This window comes from Apis florea, unplaced genomic scaffold (assembly GCF_048593485.1).
Source record: "Apis florea isolate Af1SG1 unplaced genomic scaffold, ASM4859348v1 contig_2293_pilon, whole genome shotgun sequence".
NCBI lineage: Eukaryota > Metazoa > Arthropoda > Insecta > Hymenoptera > Apidae > Apis > Apis florea.
The window spans coordinates 881,757-904,073 of NW_028256554.1; the positions used below are offsets into that span (position 1 = coordinate 881,757).

At 43.9% G+C, this 22,317-nt stretch overlaps 1 protein-coding gene across 2 annotated transcripts in view; it reads right to left on the reverse strand.

The window, feature by feature from the left end:
- The window catches only part of px (MAP7 domain-containing protein plexus), a 52,901-nt gene that overhangs the window by 24,513 nt on the left and 6,071 nt on the right, over window positions 1-22,317 (reverse strand). The gene's annotated exons all lie outside the window — the stretch shown is intronic.

Genomic DNA, 22,317 nt, shown 5'->3' on the forward strand with positions numbered 1-22,317 from the left:
AAATTCCGGTGGCGGAAAGGATGACAATCGGAGGTGGATTCGGCGAACCGGAAGGGAATAGGAGAAGCCGGAATAATCGTGGCCGATGCGCGGCAAGTAATCGGTAGCCTCGTTACCAGCTGCCGGCTCGTTAATTAACCGCGATTACGGGGGCGGTGGTGCATGCGAGAGAACACCCGGCTCCTCCGCCACACAACCCGCCGCCCCTCTCTCGTTACACACTCGCCACTTCGCGCGCATACCACTACCACCACCAGTGCCGCTATCACGAAGCTTGCAACCGAATAATCGTCCGTCCGTGAAATCGTTACGACTACCTTCTCTCCTCTCCTCTGCGCCGTTAAATCTCTCTTTCTACGTTTTTCACCGTTACACCCGTTCAACCGAACGTTCGCGGCTGTTTCGTTACCCAACCGTTTTTCACGACTTCTCCTAGTTCCGAATCGATTCGACGTGGAAAGAGGATCTCCAAATATGATACCGTTTACCGGTAACATAGGATTTTGTACAACGACGACGAGGTCAGTTCGAGATCGTTGAAATTCGTATCCTTTGGGATAGAATGCTCGAAGAATAAAGAAAGAATAAAGAAAGAAATTTAGAAAGTTTCGTCGGGTAAATATGCGCGGTCAATGGAGACGCGCATCGCGGTTAATTTATGCGGGTCAACGCGCGGACAAAGAAGGTATGGCTGTTCGAATCGCGCCACGAAACAAAAACAACCACGACCGTTAAATTCTTATAACTCTGCTGTTCACTGCTGTGAAAGAAGTGTCGCGGGACGGCACGGGGGAAAGAGGGGACGCGTCTACTTCGCTAGGATCGCCTATCCCCACTCTTTCGAGACCACGCGTTCAGCCTACTAATATCACGGGAGATTTCTCTCGAGAATATTCAAAATCGTGAATAGTGAAGAAATCTATTGGTAATAAGACGTAGTTATTTTCAATTACGAAGTCAAGCGAGAGTGTGCGCGCCTTGTGTATGTATTGCACAAATGGCAAACAACACAGCTAGGAACAAAAACGCGTGTGAAAATAGGCGTTCCCCTGACCAATCAGACGCGCGACTTCTTTCCACCAATGAACAGTACTTTTTTTTTTACCCAGCACCTCGGCCATCCCTCGTTAATGCTTACCTGAAACAGAAGAGAAAAGAAAAGGCATTGAAAAAAATTATCTCTTATTCGAAGAGAAACGAGTCGAAAAACGAGTCGAGGGAACGAAGCAACGATCCCGATAACCAGTTCTCAGAACTATTCGGAATATATATATATACATATATATATATATATATATATATATAACTATCGCGCGGATATATACACGCCGTTTGTAATTTTCCTTTTGCCCTTGTCGTAAAGGCGGTAAATGCGAAAACGAGGTTTGAAAGTGGCACGCAGTATTCATCGAGGGAGAACGTAAATAGGCACGAACGTAATTCGTATCACGCGGATTGTACGCGCGTAACGCGCAGGGTTAACTGGCTCGTCACCGAGCCACTTGACCCGCGATCAATGAAACCTCGGAATTCTCGAATGAAAAATTCTCTGAGTAGAGGAGTGATCAAAGGCGAAACGAGCAAGTTCATGGTTCCCGAGTGTGGAAAAAAAAAATGGCGACTCTTTGTCCGCTTAATCGTATTCCAGTCGCGGATCGATTAACCTAACCTATAATACGGAGACAGTAAGTTGCCAACGAATCAGATTAGTTACATTGCCTCGAGCCATACGTGTTTCTATTATCGGTTGAATCCATCACGAAGTGAGTCGTGTGACGAGAATCGTCGAAAAGAAATATCGAAATAGAACGGGATAAAACGATAGAGGGCGATGATTCGAAGGTATTGGCGTAAACGTAGATTCAGAATATTGTTATAGAATTCTTAAGATAAGGATCTGAACGAGAGAATTTTGTCAACTATTGTTGAGAGATTAGCCATAATTGTCATGATTCACGAAATAAAACATGACATTTTGGAATTAATCAAAAAGTGTTACCATGTGAATCACAAAGTTTTTTATCCAATATATGCATATACGGATTCGAAAATACGTAGAGAAATCATTCGAATTTTTTTACTGAACAGTTGCGATACGTACATTGTCTAGTCAAGAATAAACTTCCATTCGTGAAACTATTCGTGTAACGTTTGTGTTTCTAACCTCGGTTATCCAATGCTATACAGTTACTATAAACTTTTCCACTACGCATTCAATAATTTCAAATCATTCTGACGATTGACATAATAAAGTACCTGTATTATGTAATATAATTCATTAGTAACATATTTAACAAAAAATACGTAATATATTTTTTTGAGAAAAAAATTTTTAGCAGTCTGAAAACGTATAAAAATTTAATTTACGTCGCAGTTTTATATATAAGACTTTTTAAAAAGAGAATTAGATAAAGTTAAGATTAGAATCCTTTTTTTTTATATCTGTCATGAGAAAATACAGACAAAAAAATATAAGTGTACTATTTATCCAATATACCTACTTACATGTATTTTCGTAATTAGTTGAAACAGTTGTATTTTCAATCTAATAACTCGACGAAAAAAATATATCAAGTATGATTGGGACAGAACGATGCATGTTACGATAACTTTAGAGCATTGACATAAACTCATTCCAGAGAGTTGTGTCAAAATATATCCTTATAGCTAACAAGAATTCTACTACTCAACACGCTAGTATTGTACAGTTGAGCGTGCGCAGTTGGATCCGAATATGGACGCTTAAACGAGGAAGTTGACTTCTGGGAATTCAACTAAACAAGAAGAAGAGATAAGTGCGAATAAGATATTCTCGATGCTGATTAATATGTGTTGAAACAATTAACGATTGATATCAAGTTTCATTCGGCACACTCGAAGTTCTATTTTCTAAAAATTGACTTGGGAATATAACTTAAGCGAGCAATATTAATTGTAGTCAGTGCTCGACAAACAAAAATCCTCCATTTTTTTCTTCTATTCCTCCATTTACGCTCGCCATTTTCTCGTCAGACGAACAATAATATACATCGACTCTTGTCATCGAAATTTCTCGAGGAAGAGCAATTCGAACGAATATACGTACTAGCCCCGCTTATTGTTGCGTGCTTTCTCCCGCTTTCCCCGCTTCGAAACGGCCTTGGTATATCCAATCACTCTGCGTCTCCCCCCTTTCGCAGTCGACGACGCCGAGGCATCGACCTTCGAGGTGTATCGATGATCGAGTTTGCGCGGAACGCCACCGTATCAGGGGACAGCGGCACGGTCGCTGGCGTCGCTTTGTCGTCGGTAATTGATTTATACGCTCTGCCTTTGATGTCGGTCCGCCGCTTCGACAGCGACGTTCGCGATGAAAGGGGGATGGTCTGCGTACACGCTCGATCCTCTTATCGGAGACGTCACCGCGCTTCACGTTCGCAGAACAACGTCATCGCGACTCGACTCGACTCGATTCGATTCGATCGAGGGATCGAACGGAACTATGGCGGCACGATGTCGTTTCGCCGGTTGTGATCACTTTTGTAAAATATTTTACCGGTGAATTGTATTTCTGGTGAAGGAGAGATAAATAGCGGGGGAAGAAGATCGAACGGGAAATTATTTTGATGTTTTTCGTTAAAAAAAAAAAAAAAAAAAAACTTTTGAAAACGGTTCTGAATGTGTCGAAAGGGGACACATGGGAAGCGATGAAGGTGGTGGTATCGAGAAACACGATGGAATACGAGAGTTGGCGGGAAATCGAATCGTTCGTAAAATCGCGAGGCTTTCCATAGGTTTACGATCAATTACGAATAGAAGCGCGGGAATGTTTGTTTTACGGCATAGAACAGCTGTACGCGTTGGATAAGAGGATCATCGAAATTGATTCGGTTTTATGCCTACGTTCGAAATGTTTCGAAAGCGTACGGATGGATAGATTCATCGATCGATAGAAATAAGTAATTTCGATCATTGGATAAAATAGAGAAAAAGGATACGAATAAAAGACAGGATATATGAAGAAATATGAAACATGAAGATTTTATACACGGTATAAATTAGTGACAATGATTGTATTTTAAATATTATGACAACTAAAACGTTTCTCTTATAGAAATTGTTAATAGTTATTTTTCTTTAATGGATATTTTATGTTTCGACCATAATAGAAAGTTTCTACGCGTGTTTATTAAAGTGAAATTTAGTTTATTTTGTGATTTTTTTTTTTAAAGAAATAGATTCGTATTTTTAATTATGATACAATAAGAGAAAGTGAAATGATAAGTTGGTAGAGAAATATGATATACTCTTCACTAATAATGATATAATTAAAATTTTCCAAAAATTATAGAGATACATTTTTTAGTAATCACGCGAATCCAGAAAACGTAATTTATATATGCAAAACAATGATGATACAATAATTATATAATATACTAATCCAATGTACTTTATTTATAAAAGAAAAATCTATCATTATTTATTTTCACGCAGCATATTCCATATATAAATTCTTCAAGCTTTCTGAGGTTCCCTACCTACTATACTAAAAAATAAAATGAATATCCCATTTTCCCTTCCCTCCCAGTACATATAATACTGGAGCCGTACGTAAAGGAAAGGTTGTTAATTAAAGCGAGGTCGGTGCACTTGGGCGTTTCTCGCGGAATCGATAAGCGTTACGAAGCGAATATAAGACCGCGAGAAGAGAGGAAAGAAAGCTGGAGTCTCGAGCGCGGCTTAAGCGTGATGGCTCGAATCAATTTAGCTGGATCCAAGCTGCAACTTGGACGCACGCATGCCAAGGAGGAGCTCGGCTCGCAATACACACTAATGCGTCTTTCTACGTGGCGAGAGATCCACAGTCTCGGCGCTTCCACAGAAGTGCCTCTCTCTCCCCCCTTGATTGCAGCGAAAGCGAGATAGATAGAGAGAGAGAGAGAGAGAAAGAGAGAGAGAGAGAGAGAGAGAGAGAGAGAGGAGAAAGAGGGAGATAAGAATAGGAGGGGAACGGGAGAGCACGCCTGCCGGATGATTATAGAGGGCGATGAGGGCAGGGAGCAAGTTTAACGGGCTGGTAAGCCGATGACTCGGAGTCATGACAACGCGTACAGTGGGGTTAACGAGTGCCAATTGAGGGCAACAGTGTCAAACGACGCCAATACGCTGTTGGGAAACAAACGTAAACGCTTCTTCTCGTTGCCCTCTCTTACCACTCCTCGCATGCTCACTTTCGTCGCGTCGAAGGAAAGAAATTGTCACGAGACCGCGCGATACGAAAATAGTAACTCAAACTGTCCGCTGAAGATCACGTGGGAATCGTCTACGGAGCTTGGCTCGTTGGTCGGTAAATATTATAATGTCGCACAGCTGTCAGTGGATCCCGACCTTTAATAACATCGTCTCGAAGAACGAACGGCCGTGAACGCAATTTCTTCCGCGAAATATACCTACAGTTACATACCATCCTCGAGAGAAGAGGGCAAGCAAAAAACTATGGATACTATTACCCCCACTACCTACTTATCCCCACTTCGCGCATTTTCGCAATTGGTCGAAACGGTCACGTTTTACGATCGAATCGACCGACGAAGAAAAGAAACAAACATATCGAGTACGACTGGGACAGAACGATGCACAGCGATAAAGCGTAGACGAGAATTTATCCCATAAGCGAAGTTTGTTAACTATAAACAAAATATGTTCTTCGTAAGTTTATAAGAATCCTATATCAACATATGCTGGTGTTAGTAATGTGCTTAGACGGAACAAAAGATTTCCCGTTTCCCCTTTGCCATTTCGCCTGCCATCATCATCTCGTGGACGAACAGTGCTTGAAAATAGAAAAGAAATCTCTTTACGAACGATTAGTCATTTCCGCCTCGATTAACTTCGCCCTCCAAATCAGTCCCTTTTTTTCCCCCCTCCCCTCGCCTTGACGTTTCATCGATCGAAAACGAACAACGGTCGGAAGTATTTTCTTTCTTCGAGAGTTTCGCATTGGGCGGAAAGAAGTCACGTGACGAGAATACGTTAAAACGTACACCACACTGGTTCGAGCGAGGCCTTCGTTAGATATTCTGGCAACCGCTTCGAGATTTAAGTTAGCCGCGCTCGAATCATTCCTCGATCGACGTTGTCGGAATGCAGAAGGGAATGCGAGGGGAAAAACGATTGGATCTCTGGCAAAGAAGAAAATGAAATTTGGAGAAGGACACGAGTGGCAGAGATAACGCGGGCAACGAGTCCACAGGGACGACATTTTAACGGCGTGACGCGTTCGACGAGCGAACCTCGTTATCGCGGAGCGATCGACATCGATCGAAAACATTTTCTCGTTAACGACCGGCGGAGGGGTTTCCCGTGGAAACGTTTATACCGCGGGGCAGGTTGGGGAAAGAGGCGTCCTCCCTCTCCCCCTCCACATTGTGCACGTCGAAGCGAGAACGAGGTGCACGAGCAAAGCGGACAGAGGCGGAGAGGGTTATTAATTTCGTGGACTAGGTGGATAATCGATCGGCGCCATGCCGGTATAGTGGGCCGCACATTAAAATAATCATGGGCACGCGCGCTGTTGGAAACCGAACCATGGGAGAGGAGGAGGAGGAGGAGGCTTAACATGCACGGGGCCGTGCATTATTATTAATTAATCCGTTTAGGATTTATAGGACGTATCGGTACCGCTGTCCTGCACACAGCTTTTCGAACACAGCTACGTACGGCCACGCGCCAAGCCAAATCGGAGAAAATTGATCGTGTTCAAACTCGATTCTCGCGCAACCCACCACCGTCGAGCGTGTCGTGGTCGCGGAATTGACTTGGCCGCCTAACCGACCTCGTTTCTCGGATCGCGACGCTTCGCTGGAAATGTTCGTTAAACGAATAAATGTGATCGTGTGCGTTCACACACAAACGGGCGAATAACGACGGTGACGAAGCAACGGAATAGTAGAAATACTAATCCGAGATACGAAAAGAAAAAAAAGAAAAAAAAAAAAGTTTCAAGGTAAGGAGAGTGGCACGCCTTGACGAGAGATCACGTTTGTCGGTAAGAGTGGATCGAAGCCGCTAAATGAGAGGATTCGAGTATCTGTACGCGGAATCGTGTCGGGAAGCCGGAAACAGGTTTCTCGGGTGGAATTTGTTCTTGCACACAGAATGGACGAGTAGAAAGAAACGAACATCGTGTTCTAACTTTCATGAGAGGATTCAAAGCGAACTGTTCACTGTTACTTCAATAATCTTGCTTCTACGACACGCTTTGTCGTAGCCAGCCCGAGACACGAACGTATATATACATCGTTTGTAATTAAAGGACGCCTCGAGACGAGCGTCGAGAGAACTGGTGAGATTGTGTAATCGAGTGTCGTGGAAAACTGGATGGCTCGGTGAAACCAAGCAAGCGAGAAGAAAGGAAGGAAGGAAGGAAGGAAGGAAGGAAGGAAGAGGAACGATCGCTTTGAATCGTTGGGAAAGAGAAGCGAAGCGAGAAGAATATTTTTCCCGCTTCCCATCGTTTCTTCGCTTGAACGAAGCTTCGCTCGATTCGATGGTAACTACGCGTTTGCTACGCTCGTTTGTGTTCTCATCTCGAATCGAGGCGAGGTGAAATGCCCCTCGGGGGGGGGGGGGGAGAGTGGAGAGCAAGGAGATGGTAAAGGGCAGAGGAGGGGGGTGAGGGGAAAATTTTAACGATTCTCGTTGCACTTCAAGTTGCGGCGATCCGCTCTCGGCTTAAGCAAATTGCCAAGGGAATTGCGCTTCAGCCACTTTCCTTCTACTCGCTTATTCCGATAATTTCCTCGCTGATCATCAGTGAAAAAATGTTTAACTTTGCCGACGACGTCGAGATCCTTTTTAACCGGAATTTATACGCTGGACGTCGAATAAAATTTCCGTTCTTTATCGCAGCGTGTAAAGTTTAACGTTGTTTCAGCCGCACGTGTATCGGAAACGGCACGAAAATCGGGCGAATACATCGGTTCCTGTATAAAATCCTCGAGGATACGGATTGTCTCGCATCTCTCGCGCATGATCGCCTCGTGAACGTGACAAAAATTTCATTTCATGACGCCACACCTTGCAGTGCGACACACAGCCATGAAAAATGGCAATCGACTTTATCGTGAAACGAGATGAGGTTTTCCGGTTGCGAGACTCGGTTTGCATAAATGTTTATACATTTTTCTAGCTTTCTCTTTTACAGTCTCGACCGTAAGAGCGCAACACTTTGTGGTCGCATCGCGGAACGTGTACTGTTCGCTGTTGAAAAGAAGTTTCCATGCGGCGCGGAGGCACGGGGCGGCAAGAGGGGTCTCCTTCGCTAGGACCGCCTATCCCCACCCTTGACACTCTTCGAGACCACGCGTTTAGCCTCTTGACCATCATACGGCTACTAAAGGAGATTTCCCTTGAACGTTCAAAATCGTGAATGGGGGGATTCTATTGTACGAATAAAACGTAATTATTTTCAATCATGAAGTCAAGTGAGAGGTTGCATCTCGTTGTTTCAACAGACCTTATTGCCCTTTTCTGTCGCATAATCGAATTAATACGTGCGCCCATGTTGACAAATAGCGTGCCAGAGGCAAAAATGCGCGTGAAATAGGCCCACCGACCGATCATTACATACGTACGAACAAAAGTTATATCTTCTATTTCCACGTAAATTCAAAAAAAAAAGAAAAAAAACAATAGAGATAATTTACCAAATTTATTAGAAAATTTTATAATTGAAAAACACTATTTTCGTGTACGGAGGAATCGCGTTATATGAAAACAGTAGTCGCGATATATTTGGCGTATAGGAATTCTCGTCTACCGTACAACGTGGCAACGATATATTGGGATAACAGGAAGAGCGAATACCCAGCGAGAAAATAAGAGAAGGAAAGAGAAACCGGTTTAATATCTTTAAAGTAAATATCGGGGATTCAACGTTTGCCTCCAAGTTTTTCGAAGTGATTTACCAGCAACGAATCGATTCCATCGGCCTTAATTTCTACATCCTACTCTGAATTCAGGGCGCATGCGCATAATTCGCGAATCAACTCGCTGATCTCTTGCCGGATAAACGCGACGTGTTCCCAAACGAACGCAGCGACCGCTAGTAGAGCACGGAACTATGCGATATCGCGTGTCACGAGGCGTATCCAGTTATTGTAACGGAATAAGTATTGCGGGCAGATCAACCCATTAATAAGTAAACGATATCGAAGGCGCGCGATACAAATACCGATTAAATAATTTCCACGTGGAAAATTGATAGGCAGGAAAATGCATTCTCGCGGAATTGGACGAGCGGTTTACGCATTCCGTATCCTCGACGACGACGAAGGGCATGCGGATAACGACGCCGTTTGATATGCCAGTCGAGCAACGCGTCGCAGCAATTCCACTAGTCTCTCTGCCCGGTTCCGCTTTGGAATTTTTCGGGTCACGTTGATAGAACCGCTGGCAACCGGCCATCGGGTCGATTCATCATCCACTTTATTCCCTCGCGACGCACGCTCGATATTAAGATAGCCAACAAGCCCAGCCGAAGGAGGAAAAACGAGTTCGTCGAGGCTTAATACCTCGAGTGACCTTTCGCTTTTTCTTCCGTAGCCGTTAAAAATTCCACCGGTTTCCACCACGTCCCTCGTTACACCTCGATTTTTATTCGCGGGCCGACGTCGTTTGGAACACCGTAACGACGCCAACGACGCTGCCTCGAGTGCAAGAAAACTGCTCGTAAATGAAGGAGGTCACAATGGGGAAGGGGGGAGTAAGAACGGACCGGTTCAACACGCTCCTTGTTTTCGCCTCGATTCCCCTCCGTTTATCCTCGAAAGAAAAAAAAGAGAGAGGGGGGGGGGGGGTGAAGAGAAAAAGGAGAAAAACAAGACGTTGAAATAGTAGCGTGCAACAATTTGTGGACACAACAATTTGTCCGCGATCGTTTCGCACATCGATCGGAATTTGCCGGATAATCGGGGTTTACCAAGGATATTTTGGACCGGTTGGTTGGCTATCTATGTGATACTTGACGTGTATATATACACGTTTTCTCTTTGCGAGTAAGATGCGTGGCTGTTCGATCGCGATCGTCGAACGACGATGATAATCGTAAACGCGAAGAGGGGAGAGAGAGAGAGAAAAAAAAAGAAGAAAAAAAAAAGATACACAGCGAGAGATACGAAGGAGAGGGCAAACGATTATTACGAGTGTCGCGAACAACCAGCCATGAAAGTACACGAACCAGTTGCTCGCCACTGCTCTGGTGGCGATGGGATATAGCGAGGAAGTTGCCAGAAGGTACGCCTGCAGCTGCAACTGTCGTGAAACGCGGTTAGCCAGGCCATCAATTTTCATTACGATCGAAAGGCACAGCTTCGACTCACTGCGGTGTCCCACACGATGCAGGTTACAACGTATATCCGCCTACAATACGCTCTCCGCGTCTCTACCGATCGTTTAACCTGGCCAATCTTTTTCTTTCCTTCTTTTTTAATCGCATTATTCTTCCTCGGATATTAACCGTTGTTCGATCAAGTGTAATTGCTTTCGACTGAGTAATTATCGACGCACGCTCTTGTACTTTGTACGCGCGAATGAGCTAATGAGAGGAAAAAAAAAAGGCAAACCGATCGACTCGAGGCGAGAAACGGGTCGATCAGGCTCGAAGAAGAAGTTTTTGCATAGGTTCTCGTTATGGAAAAATAAAAAAAAAGAAAAGAATTCGATCGAAGAACTGAAATAGTCCGTTAGATAAACTTCAAAGATAACGAACTAGCGGAAAAGTCGTGTTAATTACCGACACTTTCAAAGCTTTTTTACCGGTCTTGGTTTTTTTCTTCGTTTTATGCGGAGCTGGCAACGGTTAAATTGGCCCAGGTTGGCGAAACGCCAAAAGATGGAAGACGAGTAACTAGTGCCAAGCGCGCACGCAACCAAGCCACTATCATTGATTAATAACTTTGAAAGAGGAGATCGAACGGCGAGCGAAAGAAAAACTGGAAAAGCGGGAGAAAAGAGTAGGTAAAAAGTTAGGCACGCGCAAGGAATAATATCGACAACGGACCAATTTATCCCCTTTGCTCGGGGGAGGGGGAGGGGGGGCTGTGAGTTATTGAACCCTGAACCTGATCGGTTTGCGTTCGTCAGCCATTCTACTTTTTTTCACCGAACCGAAGTTCGTCGTTGATAGAAATTTCTTCTAATTCGCGGCCGCTTTTTTCTTCGTTGTGAAATTTCTGAAAATATTTGGGGGCAAATACGGTTTCCAAAGATTGGCAAACGTGAAATATCGTGGGCGTGAAACGCGTTATGACGGCCGGCCGAACCGTTTCCACGGGGGGAGAAAACAAAGCGTTTAAGCGGAAAACCAAATACCGCGAAAGCATGGAACAAATAAAAATTACCGACGGGGTTCTACTATTACCGACCCGGCTCCACGGTTTCAACGGTTGTGATCGTTCGAGTAGGCGCAATTTGGTCGCGTGTGTCGATTCTTTGCCTCGATAGCCGTGCCACACCGAGCGTGCTCGAGAGTTGGCGCGGTAATTTCATTGCGATGATTTCACTAGCCATTTTTCCAATCCATTTCGCCCTCGGGCTAGCGCTGCGACCGTCCCATACGGAGCACGAGGCGCGCAGGCGCGATTGAATCGTAAATTCGCGTGGTAATTGAAACGCAAACGCCGTTCGCCAGTTACGTTTAATCCTATGAAATACACCGCTCGTTCCAGGACTCAGCTCGCGCCACCTCCATAACCACCGTAGCCGCCAGCTCTTCATCCCCACCACTCCATACGTTTCGCGGTGTTATCAACTCGCAGCGAGAGAAGTCAACATGCGAGAACCCGTCCCATAACGGCTCGCGTGACTCTAATGATTACGAATTAGCCATAAATTGTACGATCATGTAAAGCGGTAATAACTTATAACGGCAGCTACGAACGACGTTGGACTTTTCTCTTTTACCAGGCTATAGGTGGGGGAATAAAGATAGGGAAGCGGCCGATTCGCACCATTTATTCGATGTTGGTTCCAGGGGGGAAAGAAAACTGTAACTTCTCTCTTCTCTCTCTCTCTCTCTCTCTCTCTCTCTATATATATATATATACACATGCTTTCAGTTTTCTTACATGGATAGATCGTATGGTAAAAATTGAAAAATCAAAATTGAAAAATCGAAATAAAAAAAAAGTAAGGACGAAACTGAATCTGATCTTACGAATCGAAGAATCGTGTCTACTTGATGTTGGACGTGGAACAGAAGAAAAGAAACAAAAAACAAAAAGGCGAAAGAAAAACGCGGGTTAAATTAATTCGAGACAAGAGATTGGAAGGAGTTCGTTTGGCAAGGCTCCTTCGTGTTGCTGATTTATATTCCGCCTTTGGCTTTTGACTCCTCGAGGAAACACTCTCGTTCGAGAGTAGGAAAGGGGAGGAGGAAAGGGAAGGTCAAGAGGGGATTTCCAAAGGGACCAAAAGAAAATGGTGTGCGGCCCTTCATCCCTTCTCTTTGCACCTACGCTTCGAGTATTGATCGAAATCGAAGGGGAGAGTTTCCAATGTGGGGTGGGTCATACCTAATTCATAGTCCTTGGGTTCTTCCAACCCTCCTCGGTGATTATTTCACGGCGAGCGGAGGGAGGGAGAGGGAAGGGAGGGGAGATGAAACGTGCCGGCTATATAGAGCCAGCGGTTCTCCAAAATCTATACCACGGATCTTTGCATCCGGGAGGACAAGCACGACGTTTCCTCCTCCGTCGTGTTCCCCTGTCACTTGTTCAAATCCCTGTTTAAACGAACTTTAAACGACGAGTGAGATTGCTAGGAGAGTAACTTCCGGCCGAGGAGGATGGAATCGATAATACCACGAGATTTCGACGTAATGGGGCATGACTTAGAATCGACGAGAAGAAGAGTGGAAACCCGAGAGAATCGAATTCCCCAACGGAGATCCACGTTCGATCACGAGGAAAAATTGCACCCAAACATCGCGACAAATTTTGTACAAATTTTCTGACCGAATTTCGATCGTTAAAAAAAAAAAGGTTTCGATATTTTTTTCTCTCGAAAACTCTCATCTCGAGATGACGCGTGACTCGTGGGTTATGTAACGGGAAACATAGACGTCGGAAAGGGCAGCATGCATTTTACATGCGTGCGCTATCCGGCCGCTACTCTCGCCTCCGAAACCTTGGAAAGCAGCCGCGCTTCCAAAAGAAAGCGACGGGCTGAATTAAAAGGAGGAGAGGAGAGAAAGGAGGGGAAGGGAACGCACTATAGGCGCGGTTAAAAAGAAGGGTAAGATACGAAGGTTGAATGTTGAAAGGACGACGGTGGCGACGCGCTTGTGCGCTGGCTGAACAGAGAGAGAGAGAGGGGAGAAAAAGAAAAAGAAAAAAAAAAAAATAGCAGGAGCACTTTTCACCGAGCGTGCTCGAGTTCCGTGGTATAGAAGCTAAAACACCTAAAGGCACGTAGGCGCGCACCCTCGATGACGACGATGATCCTTTGCCACGCGAGTTAACGCGCGCGTGCGCCTCGAGGAGAGAACAGCTTTGAGCCGAGAGAACGAAAAACGGGAGGAGGAAAGCTGATACGAGTCTTGGAATCTGTAAATCGGCGGGCGAGGTCAACGAGGACGACTGACAATGTGCAACAACAACAATAACAACGGATGGAAAGAGAAAGGGAGAAGAGGAGAGGGAAAAAGTGTCGAGTGTCGTTCTTTTTTTTTTTTTTTTTTTATAGAACACGCCAAATATGGAGAGAACGGCGCAAAGGGTTGAAACGGCGTGTTCAGGGGAGGCGAATATCGTGGAATGGTCCAAGAAGACGGAAAAAGAGAGGGGGGGATGGGATGGAAACACAAAGGGTTATTTTAACAGCCCTTTGTCGGGCGGAACGGAAAGAAGAAAAAGTAACGCCGTTGCCTTGCAATTATTTAGTAGACCGTGGGGCGAGCGAGGAGGAGAAGCCAAGCAGCGGGAAGCGCGAACGACGAGCGGAAAAGAGATGGAGAGGCGATTTTCCAGAGAGAGAGAGAGAGAGAGAGGTATGGGAAGGAAGGGAGACAGCAGCCAAGTCAAGCTAGGGGAATAAACGCGAGCAAAATTTCCGTGGATCGAGAATATGGATATGAAAGAGTCGCGCGGAGGAGCGAGGAGCACGCGAATCCGAGAGGAGGGGGAAAAATTGGTCGGAGAATCGAAAGGCAAGGGGGAAGAAGGTAATGGACTTTATCAGACCGGTAGGTGGTCGACCTTCCGTTTTTTCTTCTCCCCCCCTCCTCCTTCAACCACCTGAGCGACTCGCCTTCCCCCCTCCCTCCCTGTCCGCGGACCCTCCTTAATTGTCTTCCACTCGTTTTTACGCCCGTTCCACTTCGTTACGGTCTGAGTAGCGGGTAGGCCTTGCGAGACATTTACAGTGCCGCACGGGTGGGCCGGATAAAAAGGCAGGAGAAAACGGAGAAAAAAAAAAAAAAAAAAGGAGAAAAAAAAAAAATGAAAAAAGAACAGAATGCCCGGCTTGGTATCTTGCAAACCTCGCGAAACGTCAGTCTTGCTGATAAAGTCAATTCTCGCGCTCGTTATCGCCGGCTGGCCTATCCACTTCTCCCTTATTCGCGATCACTGTTATGATTTATTTGCCGCATCGACGAACGCCGAGGAGAGGCGAGTTGTGCGCGAGAGCGCGCCACGGGAAATCACGAACAAACGGTTTTAACGAGCGTGACTTTCGAATACGTTACAAAGTGTTTGATTTAACAACGGGATTCCGGCCGGGTTCGCGCGTTATTTAGTCTATAGTTATATACTACAACGCCACGCTTCTAACGCGCATGCGCACTTGTGCACTAGCAAGAGGTTACGAGAATTAGCCAAGTTAGAAGCTGTTAGGCGACCACCCGGATCGGAGATCCCGTAATGGAACTGGATTTAACCCCGAGGCCTGTCAGTAGGGTTTCGTCGTAGTACGAGACTCCCGCAGCCACGTTATATAGCGTCTCTCTCTCTCTCTCTCTCTCTCTCTCTCTCTCTCTCTCTCTCTCTCTCTCTCTCTCTCTCTCTCCCTCTCTCAGCTAAACCCAGTGACGAACGAGCATCGAGAACTCTACCAACGCGACTTCTCAGAAAACTTAATGCTCTATGATGATGCCGTACGCGGCCATTGAGCATTGCGTAACGTTGTATTTTTCAACAAATCGCCTATCGACTAACCACTATCGAAATGTTTTCGTCGAATTGCGCTCTCTGCCCACGTCGATGACCACTTTTCATCGACTTTTTCTTGTCATATTAATCATTTGCGATCACAAATACATACGTATTTGGACATTCAAAAAAAAAAAATATTTTTTTTCGTAACTAAAAGTTAAAATATCAAGGAACATGAAATGTCGATAGTAATTTTATTTTTTTGAGATAATAGGCAAACTGGAAGAATAAAATCTATTGTGTCATAGTATATTGATGATAGTGTAACAGAGATGACATTCTTAAAGAAAAAAAAGAAACGAATCTGATCAAGTAAAATATAATATGAATTTAGCATATGTGAATCATTCGAATAAACGTAAAAATGAAATCTGTATAAATTATATTGTTATAGCATTTTTCAAGGCGTCAATGTCTGATGATATTTCATCAGCATTTCGAATCGTTTATCATCGATAAATAATTAATTTCTTCGTGAAAAAAAAACTTGTTGAAAAACGGGATACCGAGAAACAAAGATAGGAAGAAGTGGTGTGAAGGATATGTATACATCATGGAAGTGGTCAGGGACTTCGTGTGCGGTCGCCGACGCGATACCCGATATCCGTTCGAACGGCGTGCAGGAATTAAAACGGACTCGTCGTCCTCGGCATTACGGATGTCTAGTTAGTTTTATCGCTTCAGGCACAATGAAAGCAAACAGAGAGAGAGAGAGAGAGAGAGAGAGAGAGAGAGAGAGAGAGAGAGAGAGAGAGAGAGAGAGAAATGATTAAGCACGAATAAAAGAAAGACAGAAAGATGAAGAAGAACACGAATAGAGAATAGAATAGAATGGAGATAGAGCAATGGAAGAAGTGCGGGGAACCACGAAACGATTATATTGAATAGTCGTGTGAACGCGGATTCAATTAATGTACAGTAATATTTACTAGTGATGCTTGATAAATAATAAAAATTACGATCTATGTTTTATTGTAATAATGATTAATTACTCGTTGATTTGATCTTTTCATTATCGAATAAAATAAACCGACATATAATTTTCTTTTGTCATTAATTTTATCTCTGTCGATGGATTATCTCATTCTATGCATATTTCAATATTAATGTAATTACAGATCAAGAATTGGATTGGAAAAAGAAGAAAAAAAAAAAAAAGAAAAAAAATCGTAACGGAAATATAGTTCGGTTAAACTTATATGTACAAGATTTATATACGTAACACGCATGTACGACCGTTGCTTTCTCTCGCGTCTCGGAGAATACCGTGGTGGCGATAACTTAAATTATACACGCGGCGACCAACCGGAGGCAAAGTACGGTAAGGTAGTTAAGAAAATTGCCAGTACTCCACCGAGTGTACGGCTTTGCGGCGAGTGAGTTAAACTCGCGCCTCTTTCTCTCAGCGATGAAACCTTTTTCTTCCCCTCCCATAGTCTGACCAACACGTCAATCATGGTTGCTAGAAACTTTGGTGAAAGCCAATTTCTTGGTTCACGTAAAGTTCAAATAAAAACGACTATTGATACGCCATTGTGAAAAGATTTTTGGGCAGAGGAATTCCAATATCGCGAATTTTTTATCCATAGATTTTTTTCATCGAGGAAAATAAAAATTAAATAAAAAACGAAAAATATTAAAAAAAACAGAGAAAGGATATTTATTAATGTACCTGGATAATAGTAAGGATGTCCCGCGTGCGAAGGATGCACGAGTGGATGCGGCGCCCGGAAGTCCATTCTGGATAATGCCGTACGAGAGCTCCGCTCTCGGCGTAGACTCGAGGGAAATGCACGCGATGCTGCAAAACTAGCAAGAAACTATGGCAGGAGGCCGCTTTTTCTTTCTGACCTCCTCTAATCGATCGAACTGCATTTTTCTACATCCACCACACGTCGATCCATCGATTATCGATCAACGCACGCATTCACTTATTATTCGCTTAATTATAACACACCACCTTTCCTTTCCGCGTTAAGTTAAAAATAAATCACTGGTCGATCGAACACGCGTCGGTAATGCTGGCTCGCGTTATTTCACAACGCGTTGAAGCGCAGCCGCGAGTCGAGAACAGAGGATATTAACAACGACACGAACACGGACCGACGAGAAATGTCATTGCTCTGCGATGAATCGGCGCGGTTCCACTTTCCAAACGGTTCGCAACGCGCGGTAACACTACTCGACTGGTATCATCATTCATCGCGCATACTCCCACCGCTCTCGTCCGATGTCGACGCGTGATTTACAGCTTCCGAACGGAGTACGGTACGCAAATTTCAGAAGAATACGTGAAAAAACTTAATTCGAAATTTATTTAATTCACACGATAATATATGATAGTAGATAGCAAAAGATATGAAAAAATAGACGCGTTATGGAACAAATAGTTGCTATTCACACTAAACTCTTCTGGTAGAGGAAAAACACCTTCGTATGAGAAACATCGCGCTCGCGCGCAAGCGATCTATCGTCGAGTACACACACGAGCGCACTAGAAAGAGTGTGAGAGAGATACAGGCGATGGTAGAGTTCCGCGCACTAATCACCACTTAATTGGCCGAGACCGACGCGGCAGGTCGTGCCATTACGGCTAATTGACTGAATGCTTCGGCGCTACCGCCAGACGGCCAGGATATATTTTCACGCGCGCGCCTCACAGCGGAGGACGGAGGTCGAGTGTACGACAAAGATGAACAGAGACGAGAATAGACAAGAAAGAAAGAGGAAAATTAGTATCGTGGGAGGAAGAGAGAACTTGGAATCATGCGAAAGAAAGAGAGAGGTGGAGAGGAAAGCCGAGAGTAGAGGAGACGCTTTTAAAACGCGTCGGTATCGCTGTCTTTTGTTCGCGACACGCGTTGCGCGTGCGCTTGCGTCTTTTACCGACCAACAGAGAGATAAATAGACATACAGCAGAGAGACAGCAGACAAACGAAATAACCGACCGAACAAACGAACGACCGCTACAGACCGGTTATACACTATACGAGAAAAAATCCATCGTTAATGAGCTACTCGTTCTCTCTTTCTCTCTCACACACGTGGCGAATGAGCACATCGACCACCCTGACACGACACCAACGGTGGCTGGTACTCAACTAAAGAGCCGAGTCGCGCGTTCGACGCGCTTCGTTCGCCTTCGTGTCCTTTTCGCCCCTCCATCGTCCCCTCTCGATCCTACGGATACCATGCGCTTCGAGCAAGATCGTCCGATCTGTTCGAGCGAGAGTGGGATACGAACGTGCGACAATCCGAAGTACGGTTGCTTTTCGGCCAATAGAACCCATCGCACGTTATTACACGCATCTTTGCGAATCGTTTCACGAGTCGGCAATCTTCTTTCTTTTTTTTTGCGAACGTTCCTTGTTTTGTTCCACTCACGTACATGAATTTCATCAACTATGGAATATCATATCGCGATTTAAAATCGTGATCAAGATCGAAAATATATAATATTTTGTATTGAATACGATTATTACATATATACTACTTACATATATTACATATATTACACATAACAAAAATGTTCGTTTAAAAATTGATCTAGTTAGATAAAGTTGATTTCTATATAGATATAAAAAAAACTTTTAAATAGGAATAAGAAATTTAATACAATATCTAAGAAATTAATGGAAGAAGGAAAAATAAAAGAAATGCAAAACAGAAGAGATTATTTGGAAATGTTGGCTACGTTTCGTTTCCTTTCTTCCTTGCTTGCGTAACCATACACCCGCTACCTTGGGGGGGTAATAAGCGAGAAGAGGGCACGTATACGGAGCAAGATCCTGCTATCTCTCTTGCACTTTGAAAGCCATCTGGCGCTGAAGCGGCACGCGCTGTGAAACCAGCAAGCCGCTCGGTTTCCCTCCCTTCCATCTCCTAGTCACCGATCCACTCTCCCTCTACCGCCCGCTCATGCCAACCCCCGCTCAAATCCAGCTACTTCGTCGAGTCTGACCATACCACGACCGTTATCCCTTCCTTGCTGTTTTAACGTGAGAACCGCGCGTTAGACGAGCGGAATTTTGTAAACGCGGGAGGTGAGAACAAGGTGATAAACGGAAGAAAGCCGCGGATACCGAGCTTATCGAGTTGCCAACTTCGTAAAATGATTCCATCGATATTCGAACAGCATTCGTGGTATTTATCGGTATCACCGATAATACCTATCAAAGCTGTTACGGGCGAAAAATTGCACGGTATGATGCACCTTTTGAATTTTTAACCAACGTTATAGTTTCACGATCAAAGAAACGAAACAATAGGAAATTTCAATCGAAATAAACTCGATTTAGGCACAAATGAAACGAAGGCAAACGCAACTAATTACAAGTGCATTCGTAAAAAAAGAACCGAGATACGTGTCGTTCGTTGACTTCAACGTTCCGTCGAATAACTTTTCGTCAACGAATAGATCAACAAAAATTAAATTTGTCGTAAAATATTTAAAGACCGATAAAATATCACATATGTACATCGTGTAAGACGCTTTCGATCACAACATTTCGATAAGTAATTAACTTCACGTTACATTATAGGATTCCATGACATGCAATATGTCCCTTGTGCTCGTTCCCACGTCGAACGACATTTCGCATTCGATGTGTAATTAATCCTCCCTTTTCGCGACGCGGAACGAAACAGGGAACGATAGAGATACCGATTGAGAGAAATAGATAATGCATGTATATGCAGAGACGACTATTAATAATATCGAAATCATATGATACGATATTATTAATAGTCGATTTAATTAAGCTTATTTTTTCAAATCGATTCGAATAATTACAAATCGAATCAATAACATTCGTCTAATGATGATCGAAAAACACGCTCATATACAACAGCAACAAGTATCAACGTGATAAAATGAGAGGATAAATTTTCTATTCTGTGTGGATCAAAGTTTTGCATTAAATGTTCGATACGAGAAAGAGAAGGAATAAAACACGATAGACGCGGGCAAAACGAGTAACAGTGGAGGCTTCGTAGTAAGAGAGAGAGAGAGAGAAAAAAAGAGGCTGGCGAGAAAGATGGAAAGACGGTATGCGAGCGACAGCAAAGTTAGATCCCTGAGTCAGAGAACCCAACAGGCGGCTGTCTGTCGAGCAAAATCAATGCGTGCCGGCGACAGAGAACTTCCCCTCCCCTCTCGTACTTCTTCCCTCATGACATGCTATCCTCTTCCACCTCTACCCGTGCCGTAACCAACCCTCTTCTCTCGCGTGTCCTCCTCTCGCAGCCTTCCCTCTTCTCTTTCTACCTTTCGTTCGTATCCTGCTGCGAATCTCCGGATATACAAACGCGGTTGGTCATGCTCACCCTCGCTTCAACCCACCACTACCATTCCCGGCCGCGTTACGGTTCCTGTTCCCTTTCCCATTTCCCGCTTCCCCTTTCTCCTTTCCTCTTTCACCTTCACAAAGACACTGCTAACTCCCCACGGGCTAATAAGCTCTACTATTTTTATCAAGGTTTTCACCTTGAACGAACTTGACGCATCTTTGCATTTATATTGCCTCTCTTAAAACGTGATTAACCGGTAATCCGGTGTTGATTGCGCTCGATTATTATTATTAATATTAAAAAATCGATATTTTTCGTTAAAATATAAACGCAATGAAAATTTCCGATTAATCGTAATTTCACGAGATTTCCAAAATTTTGAAACAAAATTTTTGAAACGAATTCAAAAAAAAGAAAAAAAAAAAAAAGAAACGATCGAATTTAGCTTTCTACGCGAATTTTACAGTTAGCTTGCATCGGTAAGCAAAAGAGAGAGCTAGTAACTAGAATATTACTCGGTATAAAACGAGGTGGCCGCGAGAGGTAGGCAAAGCTACTCCCACGCTAGTCGGAATGGTTAATTATTAACACGGGCCGACAGAGGGACCACATGCAATGCGTTAAGAGGGCGCGTGTAGATGCACGGATATATAGCCGCGTGGCATTAACCCGTGACCTATCAAAATGTAAATATCATCTATCGGATTAAAAACGACTTTGTGATGAAACGTATCTTGTAGACGTATAGAAACTTCAAGAGTCGAAAAAAATCGATCTCTTTTCTCAATAATCTTCATCTCTCGAAAAGAATATAAAATATCGAAAACGTGCAATCATCATAAAAAAAAAAAAAAAAAAAGAAAGAAAAAAAAAGTACACGAAAATAAGGAAAGCGAGATCGTTTAAACCGAGACTTGGCACCGATCTCGTAACAGAGAATGTGCGCCAAAATCGAGCCTTTTGGCCGCACGCCTACCGAGAATACGTGAGCAGCCCCGATGAAACTTCGAGCGACAAGGAGCGAGAGAAAAGCAGTCGATAACGTTGATATCGATTCCCAAAGGAAGAGGAAAACGAGCTCTTCACCTCTCTCCCTCTGATTGCTTTCCTAGCAAGAGAGCAAAGGAGGGTCGTAAAGGATAGAACTTGACTGTACATATACATGTATAGCGCACGTGCATACACACGTATATAAGCGTGCTCGTCGCATACACACGAACGTATCCCCTTTTTTGTCTTCGTGCTTCCTTTCTTCCTCCACACGCTCTCCCTCTCTCTCTATCGTTTCTATATATAGAGATAATGTAAGTAGAGGATGGCTTGCCTGTACGTTTTACCAGAATAGGGGGAGTTGTGTTGACGAGAAACGACAGGGCTTTCCTAATTCGAATTTAGGTGTTGGGCGGGTTGGCAAGTGGGCGCAATGCGGTGTCACGCTGCGGGCGTTTGCTCTTTCTCTTTCAATCCCTCCTTCTATTTCTCCATCGTATCCTCCTGCTTTCGCTCTCCTCCACTTACCCCCTTTCACGAGCTCACTACCACCCTGTCTACCAAACCACCGCGTTAAGTCCCACCAACATCTCCAACCATCTATCTCTACCTCGTCTAAGCCAGATCGACCGACCTTAATCGACCTTCTGATCTTGGGCGATTGCGATCTCTTTTAAATTGTAATTTTTTTTCCAACTTTTAACTTTTCGAATCAAAATTGCAACTATTTTATTATCGTATTTTATCAATAATATCTCGAAGCAAATAATTCGTATTATTTTGTTCGCAATAATTATGCAAATTGTACGTGTGTTACATGTATTTTTTTTTTCCGAGGTTTAAA